The sequence below is a fragment of the Danio rerio genome, chromosome 6, assembly GCF_049306965.1.
Source record: "Danio rerio strain Tuebingen ecotype United States chromosome 6, GRCz12tu, whole genome shotgun sequence".
NCBI classification, from domain to species: Eukaryota; Metazoa; Chordata; class Actinopteri; order Cypriniformes; family Danionidae; genus Danio; species Danio rerio.
In genome coordinates, this window is record NC_133181.1 from 45003519 (window position 1) to 45019391 (window position 15873).

General features: G+C 35.2%; 1 protein-coding gene across 3 annotated transcripts in view; it reads left to right on the forward strand.

Moving 5' to 3' along the window:
• Nucleotides 1-7566: 7566 nt before the first annotated feature.
• mst1ra (macrophage stimulating 1 receptor a) overlaps nucleotides 7567-15873 on the forward strand; it is a 44532-nt gene continuing 36225 nt past the window's right edge. For all 3 annotated transcript variants that reach the window (XM_073954419.1, XM_073954417.1, XM_073954420.1), the window contains exon 1: nucleotides 7567-7631. The gene's annotated coding sequence lies outside the window, so the exon portion shown is untranslated. The remainder of the gene's footprint in view (nucleotides 7632-15873) is intronic.

Sequence of the window (15873 nt, forward strand, 5' to 3'; positions counted from 1 at the left end):
ATTCAAATAATGATTTGTAATGTTAACATTTGTTCTATTAATGCTGTAAAGGGAGGGTTAGGGTTGTAAAAGACTGAATATAGCCTGCACTGCATGTGCAGTTTGAAAACAATGCTAAATTCATTCATTCATGAGTTTTTTTCTGCTTAGTCCACAGCGGAATGAACTATCAACTATTCTAGCATATGATTTACACAGCAGATGCCCTTCTAGATGCAACCCAATACTCTGAAACACCCATACACTCTCATTCTCACACACACACACTACGGCTAATTTTGTTTACCCAATTTACCTATAGCACATGTCTTTGGACTGAGGGGGAAATAGGAGCACCCAGAGGAAACCCACACCAACACGGAGAGAACATGCAAACTCTACACAGGAATACTAACTGACCCAGCCGGGACTCAAACCAGCAACCAATGCTAAATTTAAATAATTAAATTCTTCTAACCATAATGGACAAAGAGGACTGCACAATAAATAGGCAACTAACTAACCAACTAACTAACTAACTAACTAACTAACTAACTAACTAACTAACTAACTAACTAACTAACTAATAAATAAATAAGTAAATCAGTGCAATGTAGTGCAATGAATATGTGTAAATTTTAAATGTGCAGTGATTGTGAGAAGTATAAGTTAGAGGAGAGTATTTGAGGGGCAAAAGAGTCAGTGAGGGGCAGAGTTCAAAAGGGAGACAGCTCTGGAGAAAATGCTGTTCCTCAGTCTGCTGGTTTTTGTCTAGAGGAGCCTGAAGCGCCTGCCGGAAGGCATGAGAGAAAACAATCTGTGAGCAGGGTGAAAGTTGTCCCTAAGAATACTGCGTGCTCGGCATGGATGTCCACTATGGCTGGCAGTGTGGTCCCTGTGATGCGTTGGGCAGTTTTCACCACCCGCTGCAGTGCCTTAGGCTCAGGAACAGAGCAGCTTCCATACCAGACTGTGACGCAGTTGGTCAGGGCGCTCAGTGGGAGAAGCTACAAACTCACTGCTAGTTTGAATGAGGCATAATGTGTTACCCCCAACACTGGCTAAGACAATTAGCTCAATTAACTGCTAATTAGCTTCTTTTTTAAAAGTTAAAATAAAGGTGGAAGTTGGGTTTAGGTTTTGGGTGGGATTAGAAATGTGTCATACTTTAGAACTACCATAAAAAGTTTATATCCCAATAATAGGCAGGTAATAAGCCTGTACACTCTCAGAAATAAAGATACAAGAGCTGTCACTGGGGTGGTACCTTTTCAAAATATACACATTTGTACTTAAAGGGTCCATATTGGTACCTCAGAAGCTTATATTTGTATCTAAACATTTTAAGAGGTACACTTGTGTACTTTCTAGGTACTAATATGTACCCTTGAGATATTAATAGTGAGTAAGTAAAGTGTTACAAATTTTTTTTTAACTTTTTATTAAAATCATACAATATTATCTAATAAAACATGACTTTTAAAACATACCTGAAATAAAACACTTATTTTCCAGCAGTCTTTCAATACTTACTCTTGCTCTGCACACCTTACTTCGTGATATTATCCAGCTCTCTGGCTTCTGACGTTAACAATTTTCTTGGTTCGAGACCAGCAGCTTTTAGTGGCTGATATGAGCACATCCCTTACTGAAGTGGAACAGTCTGTGTACAAGAAAAGTCAATCATAATGTTCCAGATAAATGTAGGTCACCTCTGATAATATAAAATGCATTCCCAGTGACCCGGGTGATAAAGAAGTGACGTCCTTTAAAAGAAAACCAACTCTAATATCCCTGCAATTCAAGCTATTTGGCAAACTATACATCACATCATCTTTCCATGAACTGTGAAAGAAAATCAGCTTTCCACACCTTCTCCATAATAGCAACCCAAGGCCTCATGTCCCATACGAAGCCAAAAAACAAGGGATTGTATGTTCCTTGAACTCGAAGGGAATCTAGATGGATGATGGCGAGAGGTTAGAGATCACGATCCTGTTCAGTTCACTAATGTTTGCAGTTAATTGAGTGTGTATTTCTATGTCGGTGTTGACATACTTGGCAGTGATGTCTTGAGTTTAGTGTTACCACTGATGAGTTGTACTGAGAATCAAACTGTTTGTATCATATTTACGTTTGTGTACAGTACATACGTATATGTTTAAATGCCCGTGCTACTAGGTCATATCTAAATTTGACATAACACTCCAGGGTATCATTATTGATGTCATTACAAACTGCCATTCAAGATAGAGGGTCTGAACGTCACATGCAGAATTGGGCCAGGGTTTAGATAGCAAAGCAGAGGCTGTGAAGGATTTTCCCCTACAGAAGGGAAACCTCGACTGTTATGAAATGCAGGAGTAAGAAGTCTGGATTGCTTTTTTAACACTGCTGTTTTAACTTAAACATTTTTGCTGTTTTTTAAGATTTATTTAGGCAAGGCAAGCTTATTCATATAGCACATTTCATAAACAATGGTAATTCAAAGTGCTTTACCAGCAGGATCTCATAAGGAAACGTAACTATTTTATGTTTTGTCAGTTTAGTGGTTAATTCTTACAAGTTTGTATGAATTTAGTCGTACAAAATGTACGATTTTAAAAAGGAGGCGTGGCACCCAACCCTGCCCCTAAACTCAATCATCATTGGGGGATGAGCAAACCGTACTAAATTGTAGGATTGAGGTCAACATAGGCTCATTCTGAAAACGTATAGCCGTATATACATTTCTGGAGATCACAAGTTACGTAGGAATGTATGGCTGCATTTCATCTTTAAAATGAACACTATGGGGCGGTATGATACCGTTCCTTTTCGGGCCTACCAGCTGACTGTTTATCTCCATATGGATGGCTTTTCCATTGCTATGAGTTTGTCCAGTGGCCTGCCATGTGTGTTGGAAGATTTGAGACGCAGAGCGGAGTTGACTGTGACGATGAAGTTCGAGTCTGGTGAAGAATGGTTTCAGAAGGCAGATAAGTCAAAAACAAATGTCAAAAAATAAAATAAACAATAACAGGGTGAGAATGTGGTAAAATCTGAAAATGTTGTATATATCAGGGCTTTTCTTTTTCTGGATTGCTTTTAAATTGACTGTCAGTGGGTTTAGGGAAGTGGGTGGGCGCTGGTCAATTGGTCCTCTGGAAAACACTATCAGTTGGATTTAGGGAAGGAGGAGGGTGGGGGATCGGTCGGTTGGCCTGTCAGTCGACAGTCGCCTCTGGTGGATTTACACAAGAAGAGCAGGCGCAATGGCATTCTCAAGTAAAATTTGAAATCTCAAAAAGCATACACAGCAGCCTCTGGTGTATTGCATAGCTCCTGGGATGTATTTGGTGCTCTCCAGAAATGTATACAAGAGTACATAATCAGAATGAGACTGGATTAAAACAAGATTGTATGAGTTCATACGAATTAGCGATTAAATCAAAAAGTTTCGAATTGGCGTGAGACTGTTTTGGCTTTACATAAACAAGAAGAAAAGAAGCATAAAATACAAGTATAAGAAATAAAAACAACAAAGAATAAAACTAATTAAAAGCAGATTAAAATGTGTTAAAACAGGTGTTAAAGAAAAAAAAAACTAAAGACATAATGCATAATGATAAAAGTTGGGCAATCTACATTTAGGGAATAAAAAATTAAAGACATAATATTGCAATTTTATATTTAATTATACATACAAATGATATATTTTTGGTTTAGATATGTTCTTTTATATCAGATTTACACTTGTTGTTACAGTATGTACACACCATTGTCGCAAGGAATGTATTTATAAACAATTACAAAGAAATGGCAACTAACACATTTAGTTAAGCTACAGTCAAATGAATTATCTAAGAATCTCTTTTATTAACTGTTTTACCATTCATTCATGTATTTGTACATACTGTACACACACACACACACATACAAAAGAAGTATAAAAGTGGAATAATTAACTCTGATTCATTGAATTATTAAAAATGCACACCTGAGAGGGCACTACACCTACGGTCAAAAGTTTGTGGTCAGTTTAAATGTTTTAAAATAACAATTTTGAGTGTTCCTTTAAATAATGGTCACATCTGTCACACACTTGCACACAGACACTTCTGTGCAAAAGGTTAGTCAAACCACGTTGACCTTAAAATAGCATCACTAATGCTCTTGTCCATACACAACAATTCTAATCAATAGTTTGGCTTTAGTTAGTAGGTATAGTGCAGAAAACCTGGATCACTGGCACCAGCCCGGTCAACTCTGAATAATAGATGTTAGGATGGGCCAGAGACGAGGTCACTCTTTGAAACTGAAACCTAGTAACACAAACCCTCCAACAGGAGGAGAGAAAATGAGCTCACACAGTCTTAATGCATGCACTGACAGGAGCACATTTACACTGTCAAACTATTATACACACCCATAAAAGCCATTTGTACTGAAGCTCTGAATCCTAATTGGTTTAACAGATATAAACACATACCTGTCAGCAAGATCACACACACACCCATAAGACACTTTTCATCTATCTATCTATCTATCTATCTATCTATCTATCTATCTATCTATCTATCTATCTATCTATCTATCTATCTATCTATCTATCTATCTATCTATCTATCTATCTATCTATCTATCTATCTATCTATCTATTTATCTATCTATCTATCATCTATCTATATCTGTCTGTCTGTCTGTCTGTCTGTCTGTCTGTCTGTTTGTCTGTCTGTCTGTCTGTCTGTCCATTTATCTATCCATCCGTCAATGCATCCATTAGTTCATTTATCCATACATCCATCCATAAGTCCATCCATCCATAAGTCCATCCATCCATCCATCCATCCATCCATTTATCCATCCATCCATCCATCCATCCATCCATCCATCCATCCGTCGCTTAGTCCATCCATCCATCTATCCATTTGTTTGTCTATCCATTTATCCATCCATCCATCCATCCATCCATCCATCCATCCATCCATCCATCTATTCGTCCGTCCATCAGTCAGTCAGTCAGTCAGTCCATCAGTCCATCCATCCGTCCGTCCCTCCGTCTATCTATCCATCCATCCATCCATCCATCCGTCCGTCAGTCAGTCAGTCCGTCCGTCCATCCATCCATCCATCCATCCATCCATCCATCCATCCATCCATCCATCAGTCTGTCCATCTATCAGTCTGTACATCCATCTTGTCTATGCATTTTTCATGCACTGTTTATCTGTCTTTTCATCCTTCTATCTGTTCTTCTCTCCAGCAATTGGAGACGTTTACCATAAAAAATAAAATAAATAAAATATTAGCATCATTATTTGCCCATGGTATCAGTTGCTGGAGTACTTCCTTTCCTTTTCTGACCCTAAAATTTGATTATGTGGAGAATCATTTTACAGTAACAGCCAAACTTCCTTATCACCGTGCATATCAAAAACATATAGATCCTCTATAGCACAGGTCTCAAACTGGATTCCTGGAGGGCCGCAGCTCTGCACATTGCTCCAACACTTGTCAATAACAGCTGATCTAGCTAATCAAGCTGTTTGAGACTACTAGAGACCAGTAATTATTGCCTTGATGTTGGAACTAGCAATTTCAAATGCTTTAGATTTTTTTTTTGCCATTTTGTGAGCCTTAGCAATCTTTAGCTACGCATGACTGTATTCTTTGGTTTCATTGGTACTCATTGTGATGGATGAATAACAGCCTTTTGTGTTTCCTCATTCTCATACTTCTGTAACAGGAAGTCATGACCACACAGTTTCATGTTAGTACTCCCCCTGTTTTATTTTTTCTCTCTGCCTAAGATACAAAAGAGGAAAAAAGAACATTTATTTCATAATGAGATTTTCTCTTTATTTTCTCACAAATTGGTAAAAACTGTTAAATGTAAGATTTTTTACATGTTTTGTTTTACTTGAAGCATAGGTCTCAAACTCAATTCCTAGAGGGCCGCAGCTCTGCACTGTTTTGCTCCAACCCTGATCAAACACAGCTGATCTAGTGTTGTCTAGTAGTCTTGAACAGCTTGATTAGTTGGATCAGCTGTGTTTGATTAGGATTGGAGCAAACTGTGCAGAGCTGCGGCTCTCCAGGAATTAAGTTTGAGACCTATGCCTTAAAGGTTTTAGGAGACATTAAAAACTGATGTCCATTAAGTAAACTGAATCCAGATTAACAACATAAAAGAGATCAAACATAGTTCGGTGAACTAATCTTATCAATGTAAGATTCTTTTTGTTCTTTGATTTGAAGTAAAAAGAAGCGTGAAATACATTAGCAGAGATATACCCATATAATACACATCCAGATCCAAAATAATCAGAAAACAATAATTCAACAATAATTCAGTGGTTCTAAAATAATGTCAACAAATTAGATCATTAAAATGACACATATTTAAACTGATTATATAATAGATTTTACTATAGATTATATAAAACATTCTTAATCCTTATATAGAAATCATAGACAATATATTACATCAGGGAAGGTATCACTTTAATTTTATTTCAAGCTTTTGACACAATGACAAAAAAAAAAAAAAAAAAATATATATATATATATATATATATATATATATATATATATATATATATATATATATATATATATATATATATATATATATATATATATATATATATATATATATATATATTAATATATTAATAGATGTTCGACCCACACGGAAACTGCTTTTGCACAAATCTGCAGATTTTTAAGTCAGTTATTGAGTCTGTTTATTTACTCATGTAAATGTGTGTAAATATATATTTATTCAGTTTTTACATTATTTCAATAATACTATTAATAATATCCAAATCTTTATATGATTTATGTACAATACAGTTTGTAAAGTAATATTCAGTAGATCTATTTTAGCAGAGATATTACATGAGAGACCTATTTGTTTACAAAATAGTCTGCTTGAATTTGCATTGTAAACCCTGACATAAATTAAACAATAAAAGTTTTTTGTTACTATACTCTAAAAATCATTCTCACAGATCCAGTCGATTTTTTTTTTCTTATAAAATTCTGCACAAAAATAAGAAAAACTATCAGCAGATTCTGTTGCTCTTATCTGAAACACAACTGAATGCAAATACTGAGCAGCCGACAAGTATACATTTAACTTTCTGTTTACTTAAGTGTACTGTGGCTTGTCAGTGGTAGTTTGACTTTATATAAACATTAAGAGAGGGAATTTGGTTTAAATCATATTAATTATTTCTCCACTTAGAAGAAAGAACTGAAATTTTGTATGATTTGTGGACACATATTTAGTGTCTTAGACGTATTTAGATTTTATGATTTCTAACTAGATATCAAACACTGTGTTTGTCACCCACCTCACTAAACACGTGAGAGAAAAAGATAAGATTAGTGTTTGCTGGAAGCTCAGTCCACAGAAATAAACTTTGCCGTACATCGTGAAAGAGAAAGCTGATCACATTACCCATGAAACCTTTCTCTGAGTAGGAAAGTAAAGGATCAGTCCAACCAGATTTGAACATACTGTCAACATTCACCCACACACATTGTTCCCAATAATATTACAATGTTCATAACTAATATTGACTCTTTTGTTCCTTCTAGATTACAGAAGAAGACGTTTACTGGATGTAAAGTGTTACCAAAGTGGAACAATTAATCAATGCAAGGTAATACACCATAAAAAACTATTTGTTTTGGTAATCCTTAATTAAAGTCTGACCATTTGCTTCCTTTCTGAAATGGCAGTCTTTCTCTGATGATGTCAGTTTGATGGCTTGGGCAAAGTATACATAGCCACATTTCTTCAATCATTAGTTTATTGAGAGTAAAAGTTGAGAGGAGGAGTGTAAAAATAAAGCCCCACCCCCTACTCAATGTTACACATATCCCTTGTGCACTGTTCAAACTTACTACTGGCCTTAGCATCAATAAAACACAATCATTTCACACAGAGGCCGTCCATATACTTCTCAAGTTCAGAATTTAATATGAATTTAATTGTACTATCTTTCTGTTTCTAAGTAAGTTTGGTCACAAAAATATTATTTTAATAAAAATATGTTTAATAAGTCTGTTTTGTTTAACTGCATTAAAATGTATGACCTATATTCACTGAGAAATGGATAAATTGAATTGGATTGAACATAAAACAATTGAACTGTCCGCCCAAAACGATATGATGTGTGTTGTTTTAACTCATTTTAAACAAGTAGTTTAACCATGCAGCATGTTTTTGAGTGTACGTGTGCATCTGTGCACTTTGTTATTTTGTAAAAATCCATTTGCCCTCATAATCGTATATAAAATGCCATAACCATCCCACCCCCATCCAAAAAAACTTTTCTTTACTTCTGGTCACATAGAATGCCTTTAGGGCGGGGCTATGCAGGGTGTGTCTTGTTCTGCCCTGCTTTTGTCTATTCGTCAATCTTCCATTTTTCAATGATCTAAACGGTTCCCAAAGGACAAAATCATAAATCACTCCTCTGTTATTTTATTTATTTTTTGCTCAACATAAAGGAGTACACACCTTACAAATCTCTCATTTAAATGAATATTCTCTATAGGAAGCTTTTCAAAATTATATTTGTGCCTATACTGTATTAGACTTGTCAGCACTGAAGCCAAATTTGGAGCTAACCAAACAAAATAACTTATGATAACTGTCCAAAATTAGTACACCCAAATTTACATATTTAAAAAATTGTGCATATATAAGCAAAATTGAAGAGAAACAAAAAAAATGTAAAATTTTGTTGAAATTTTGTGGTTTGTCATTTATTAATTTTCTTGTCAGCTTAGTCCCTTTATTTATCCGGGGTTGCCACAGCGGAATGAACCGACAAGTTATCCAGCAAGTTTTTACACAGCAGATGCCCTTCCAGCTGCAACCCATCCCCGGGAAATGTCCACACACATTCACACACACACACACACACACTCATACACTACAGACAATTTAGCCTACCCAATTCACCTGTACCACATGTCATTGGACTGTGGGGGAAACCAGAGCACCCGGAGGAAACCCACGCGAACGCAGCGAGAACATACAAACTCCACACAGAAACGCCAACTGAGCCGAGGCTCGAACCAGCGACCCAGCATGCTGTGAGGCGAGAGCACTACCTACTGCGCCACTGCTTCGCCTCGTGGTTTGTCATTTTTTCCCAAATTTTTTAATGAATTTAAATCTATTATCTTTCTATTTCTAAAGATGTTCGGTGACTAAAATATTATTTTGATTATTATATCTGTTTAATATTCTGTTCTGTTCAACTGCACCAACATTTATAACCTATATTCACTAAGAAATTTATAAAAATATTCATTCATTCTTTTTGTCTTAGGAAACTGCCATACACACTCATTCACACACATATAGTGCATCTGGAAAGTGTTCATAGCACTTCAATTTTTCCACATTTTTATGTCACAGTCTTATTCCAAAATGGATTACATTCCTTTATTTCCTCAAAATTCAATACACAATGCTCCATAATGACAATGTGAAAAAATATTTTTTTTAAATGTTGAATAAATTTGTAAAAATTAAAAACCTGGAAAATCACATGTACATATAATCATTAATTCATAAGTGCTCAATACTTTGTTGATGCACGTTTGGCAGCAATAACAGCCTCAAATCTTTTTGAATACAATGCCTCAAGCTTGGCACATCTGTCTTTGGGAATTTAGCACTGACAATTTAAGCGATCGTGTTACCCACTGCACCTCCGTGACGGCAGGTAAAAATGTTCATTTTCAAAATAAGGTGTACTTATTTATGTTAAGCATTGTACATCAAGGTATGCAAAATCTTAACGTCCATTTTATGACGACTTTCATTTTGGGAATGAACTGTACCTACATAGACATTCACCTAAACACATGTAGTTCTCGGCCCAAGAAAGATAATAAAGGCACATGCCTTATTTTTCAAAAACCTGAACAAAAGCGAGAGAGAAAGTGCTGCAATTACCTTGATGCTAATTGTATTAAACTACAATACCCTCTGATCGCACAAGAAAATGAGAAAATCAAATCTGTCCCCTCTGAATGCACGTCACATCAATGCACATGTATATTAAGACTCTACAATTAGCATCATAATGGCAAAATTAAGCTTATCTGCTGCGTTAATTACAGGGCTGAAGATCTAGGAGCTGTGAACACTAGTCTGAACATTTTTGTTTCTGTTAGTCCACCTGCAAAAATCCATGAATCAATGTGTGGAACACATGGAGATCTCGAAAACATGCACATTAGCTCTTTCAGACACAGTGTAGTACATGGAGGAGGAAGGGGAGGAGTGGACTTACATAACACTACCATACAAACACACATTCACACTGCAGCACGTGCTCAGAGTGAGACACTGAGCAGACTAAAGACAAAACCAGATGTTCTGCGAGACATGTCTGGATAATGGAAGAACATTGGGCAGCAGTGGTTAAGTAAGCATGTTGAACGAAAGGGTTTTATTTGTGCATTAAGGCATGGAGTCCTTTGTTAAATGAGTAGTTCATCCAATAAATTAAAAATGAACTCAAAACATTTTTAAGTGTTGAACACAAAAGAAGATATTTTGAAGAATGTTGAACAGACTGAAAAAATAATTAATTTATGGATTTACTACGTTTTTAAGGAAAGTGTTTGCAAACTATTTATATGGGCTGCAAACAAACAAATTAAGTTGAACATTACTAAATTACAGCCCATATAAATTGTTTGCAACCACTTAAATCCAATTAATCATTTTTTCAGTGTACTGGTAGATATTGACATCCTTCAAGTTAATGAAGTCAATGGCTACCAGTTGTTCTTCACAATATTATCCTATTTTTATGTTCTACAGAAGATAGAAACTCAAACATGTTCAATGATGAGAGATTTTTCATATTTGCTCAACTTTTACTTTTGGGCAAATTCAAAACAAGTTCTTTTTTTTACTTTTCTATCTGCATTCCTGCTACTCACTGATATTATGTGAAGCGCTGTTTGTTGATTCATAGAGCTGTGTGTGAGACAGCAGTGTGTGCATATGAGTGTGTGTGTAAGTGGTTTGGGGTGACGGATATTAAGTGTTACTGATTCTAGGAACAGCAGGGAGCACGGGGTCTGTTGATTCTTGTGACATTCCTACAGTCATAATTCACACTCCCTCTACTACACACAACTCTTGTTGCCTCAAAGGTTTTCACGAATACATACACTACCGGTAAAAAGTTTGGGTTCAGGTTTTTTTAATTGTTTTTTTTAAAGAAAATGCTTGTTCATCAACGCCGCATTTATGAGATATATAAAAAAAATCAATTGTTAAATATATATTAATATGTAAAAAACTAGCTTTATTATTGTATGTAGTTTCAAATGAAATTATTACTCCAGTCATGATTGCTTTTATTACTATTTACATTAATAATAATAATAATAATAATAATAATAATAATAATAATAATATGGGCAGCACGGTGGCACAGTGGGTAGCACTAGCACAATCGCCTCACAGCGATTCTGTTTCTGTGTGGAGTTTGCATGTTCTCCCCGTGCTTGTGTTGGTTTTCTCCGGTTGCTCCGGTTTCCCCCACAAGTCCAAAGTCATGTGGTATAGGTGAATTGGGTAAGCTAAATTGTCCATGGTGAATGTGTATGAATGGGTGTATATGGATGTTTCCCAGTGATGGGTTACAGCTGGAAGGGCATCCGCTGCGTAAAACATATGCTGGATAAGTTAGTGGTTCATTCCGCTGTGGTGACCTTAATAAAAAAACTTAATTTAAAAATCCTACTACCCCAAACTTTTGACTGGTAGAGTATATACATTGATACAAATATATGTTTACAGCATTAAACATCAATTTGCATAAAATTCATATTTGTTTCCATATGCAAAAATGCTCTCAGTTAAAAATAATAATAATAACAACAAAATAATACCACTATACTGTTACTATTCATTCACTCATTCATTCATTTTCTTTTGGTCTTAGTCCCTTTATTAATCCGGGGTTGCCACAGCGGAATGAACCGCCAACAGGTTTTTACGCAGCGGATGCCCATCCAGCTGCAACCCATCTCTGGGAAACATCCACAAACACTCATTCACACTCATACACTACAGACAATTTTTTTAGCCTACTCAATTCACCTGTACCACATTTCTTATGACTGGAAACCCACGCGAGTGCAAGGAAAACATGCAAACACCAAACAGAAAGGCCAAGTGACCCAGCCGAGGCTCGAACCAGTGACCTTCTTGCTGTGAGGCAACAGCAGTACCTACTGTGCCATTGCGTCGCCTGTTACTATTAAAATAATAATGAAGTACGATAAACCTTCTTTCTTTTTTTTTACAAAATTAAAAATAGTTATTTATTTTTTAAAAGTTTAAGCCTTTATAGCTTTACATTTATTAATAAACATTAGAAAGTGAAAGTATTTTAAAGTTGAAAAAAAGATTTTTACACGTGCAAATGTTTTTTAAAGAAGAAATAGCACTGTGAAAAATACCACTAGTGTACTGTCAAAATAATGTTCCCATAAATAATAATTTGCAGCAATTGGGATACAGTTGTAATTTTTAAATGGCTTTTTAAAAGTAAAATAAAGAAGAAAAATACTCTGTGAAAAAATTCTTCCTGCCTTAAATGTTGTAGTTGAATCAATGAACTTTTCTATTCATCTCAACTTAAATCAGTCAAACTGATAAAAATTATTATGTTTAACATTGTATAGATAAAAATGTTAGTTCAAACCTGATTCAAGTAACAAATAGCATAGCTAAAACCTTTTGATTAAACGTGATTGATTATTACATTAAGTTAAAGTAACAAAAACATTTGTTGTCATGAAGTTTTGTCATACATTTTTTACAGTGTAAGAAAGAAAAGATATAAGAAGAGAAATAAAAAAGCAAGTTATGTATTTTAGTTAAAGTTTATTGGGAATCTAAATATCTCTACACTGTGGTGGCTATGAATCTGCATCCTACTGAAAACAGTCACTGTTACTAAAATATATAAACAGTTGAAAATCAAAACAAAGTCAAAATTATTACCTTTTTTTCCAAAATGATGTGTAACAGAGCAATATTTTTTCACAGTATTTCCAATAATATTTTTTCTTTTGGAGAAAGTCTTATTTGTTTTATTTTGGCTAGAATAAAAGCAGATTTATTTTTGTAACGCATTTTAAGGTCAAAATTATTAGCCCCCTTAAGCAATATTTTTTACATTGTCTACAGACCAAACCACTGTTATACAATGATTTGCCTAATTACCCTAACTTACCTAATTACCCTAGTTAAACCTTTAAATAGCACTTTAAGCAGAATACTAGTATCCTAAAAATATCTAGTCAAATACTATTTACTGTCATCATGGCAAAGATAAAATAAAAGTAAATAAAGTAAGCTATTGAAACTATAGTGTTTAGAAATGTGTTTAAAAAATCTTCCGTCCCTTAAACAGAAATTGGGGGAAAATAAAAAAGGGGCTAATAATTCAGGAGGGCTAATAGTTCTGACTTCAGCTGTACAATGCAGTCAGATTAAGGTATATCCAAACACTTATTCAGGATAGTAAAGCAGAGCTGTAAACGTTAAAATCCCAAAAAGTGAATGGATACATAAAAAATTCATTTCCAGTGACACCTATAGGGTCAAGGGAAAGTAGACACTAGCCATTGGGCATTAATTTGCCTGCTCAAGATAAATATCTTTGTTTTAAAACCTGTCTTATCTACACTGTTGGAATGACTGGTTTAAGCAGTGTGTTAATGAGTTTACATAACAGTGGCTTTACTGGATCCAGATGGACTTGTAAAAATGATTTTCATGTGAAAGTAGAGGTACAAAATGAAACATTTGCTCAATTAAAAATATCCTAAATGAAATCCAAAAATGTCTGTCTTCATTCACTCAAAAAATTACATTTGTTGCTTGTTCAAACTATTTATTTAAAATTAAACCAACAACTTTAGATTTTTTTTGGTGGACAATTACTGTTTTCAATAATACACAGAATAAAACAAACATTATATTTTACTTATACCCATAGCTATATATTCTCCATCTCAAAAGTGCTACACATATCACTGATTCCAGCCTCGTTGATTGTCTGTTTCCCAAATTTAATATGCCTAAGAAAATGAAATGTAAAAAAAAAAAGTTCTTCTTTTTTGTTTAAATGCAGTATGAGCAATTAAAACAGGCCTATAATTTCTTCTTCAATGAAAGTACACTGTCAGTTTGAATTGCAGTTAAGTACAAATCCTCAAAAATAAGAATTAAATTCAGCAATCATGCAAAACGACCCCTATAGGTGACCTACAGCGCAAATTAAGCCCATAGTTATAAACTGCGTTCATTTATGTGATGTGCGCCTTCAAGCAAGTTCTTTGGTGTTTTTATAGAGATCGATGACGCAGGCTAATGTAAAGGTCATGTAACAGGGCATGAGCTGAGCATATCTCCCCAGAATATCCAATAATTGTGACGATAGCAGTCCGCGGAGAGTCTGTGTGTGTGGGTAGTGTATTTTTCACTCTGTCTTTCTCAAGACAAAGAGTCTTTTGCTCATCATACAATGGAGGATCATTCACATTGTGTTCTCAAACTCTTGACTCTTGTCCTCCTACATCTTCGGATGGAGAGAAAATGAATACTAATAATGTAATATAATGTAATGAAATTGAATCAGCTCGTGCTGGGCATTTGACCGTTTCACCCATTTGATCTGTTCGCTGTTCATTTTCTTTTAAATTATGGCAGCAATGTTGACTTAATTAAAAATGATTAGATTGATAAAACAGAAAAATTTCCATTGCAGGATCTTCAAAAGTTGATAAATCAATTCAGAGAAATTTAAGGCCCTTAAAAGTATTTAAAAGGTTTTAACAGCTACAAGGTATTACACTTTGCATCATCTTTGATTATACAATGTATAGTTGTCTGCAAAAGTAACAGCCCACATTAATGTGTCGCACATTTTTGTGGATCATGATGAAAGTGCAATTTTTGCCTCTAATTTTATTTCATTTCAGATATTTCAGCCTGTGATAAAACAGATCACATATTCATTCATTCATACAACCATTTTCCTTTCGGCTTAGTCCTATTATTAATTCGGGTTTACCTCAGTGGAATGAACCGCCAACTTATCCAGCACATGTTTTACGCAGCGGATGCCATTCCAGGCGCAGTCTATCACTGGGAAACATCCACACACACACTCATTCACACTCATACACTCCGGACAATTCAGCCCACCTGATTCACCTATAAAACATGTCTTTGAACTTGTTGGGGAAATCAGAGCACTCGGAGAAAACACACGCGAACACGGGGAGAACATGCAAACTCCACACAGAAACGCCAAGTGACCCAGTCAAGATTCGAACCAGCGACCTTCTTGCTGTGAGGTGATCGTGCATATTTTATCAATTTTTTTGGTTACCAAATTTCTAAATTGGTATTGGAATGAGCAAATTTAGTAATAAAAATAATGTCGGCCATGAAAAATCAAGATCAGTGTATCACTAAATTTTATACAATCACTGGCGACGTTATTAGGTACACCTTATTAGTACTGGGTTGGACCCCCTTTTGCCTTCAGAACTGCCTCAATCCTGGCACAGATTCAACAAGGTTCTAGAAATGTTCCTCAGAGATTTTGGTTCATATTGTAATGACAGCATTATGCAGTTCCTGCAGATTTGTCAGCTGCATATCCATGATGCAAATCTCCCCAAAGCTGCTCTATGACATGGTGCGTTATCCTGCTGGAAGTAGCCAGAAGATTTGTACACTGTGGTCATAAAGGGAAGTACATGGTCAGCAACAATACTCAGGTAGGTTGTGTTATGCTCAATACTAATGGGCCCAAAGTGTGCCAAAAAATATTGCCC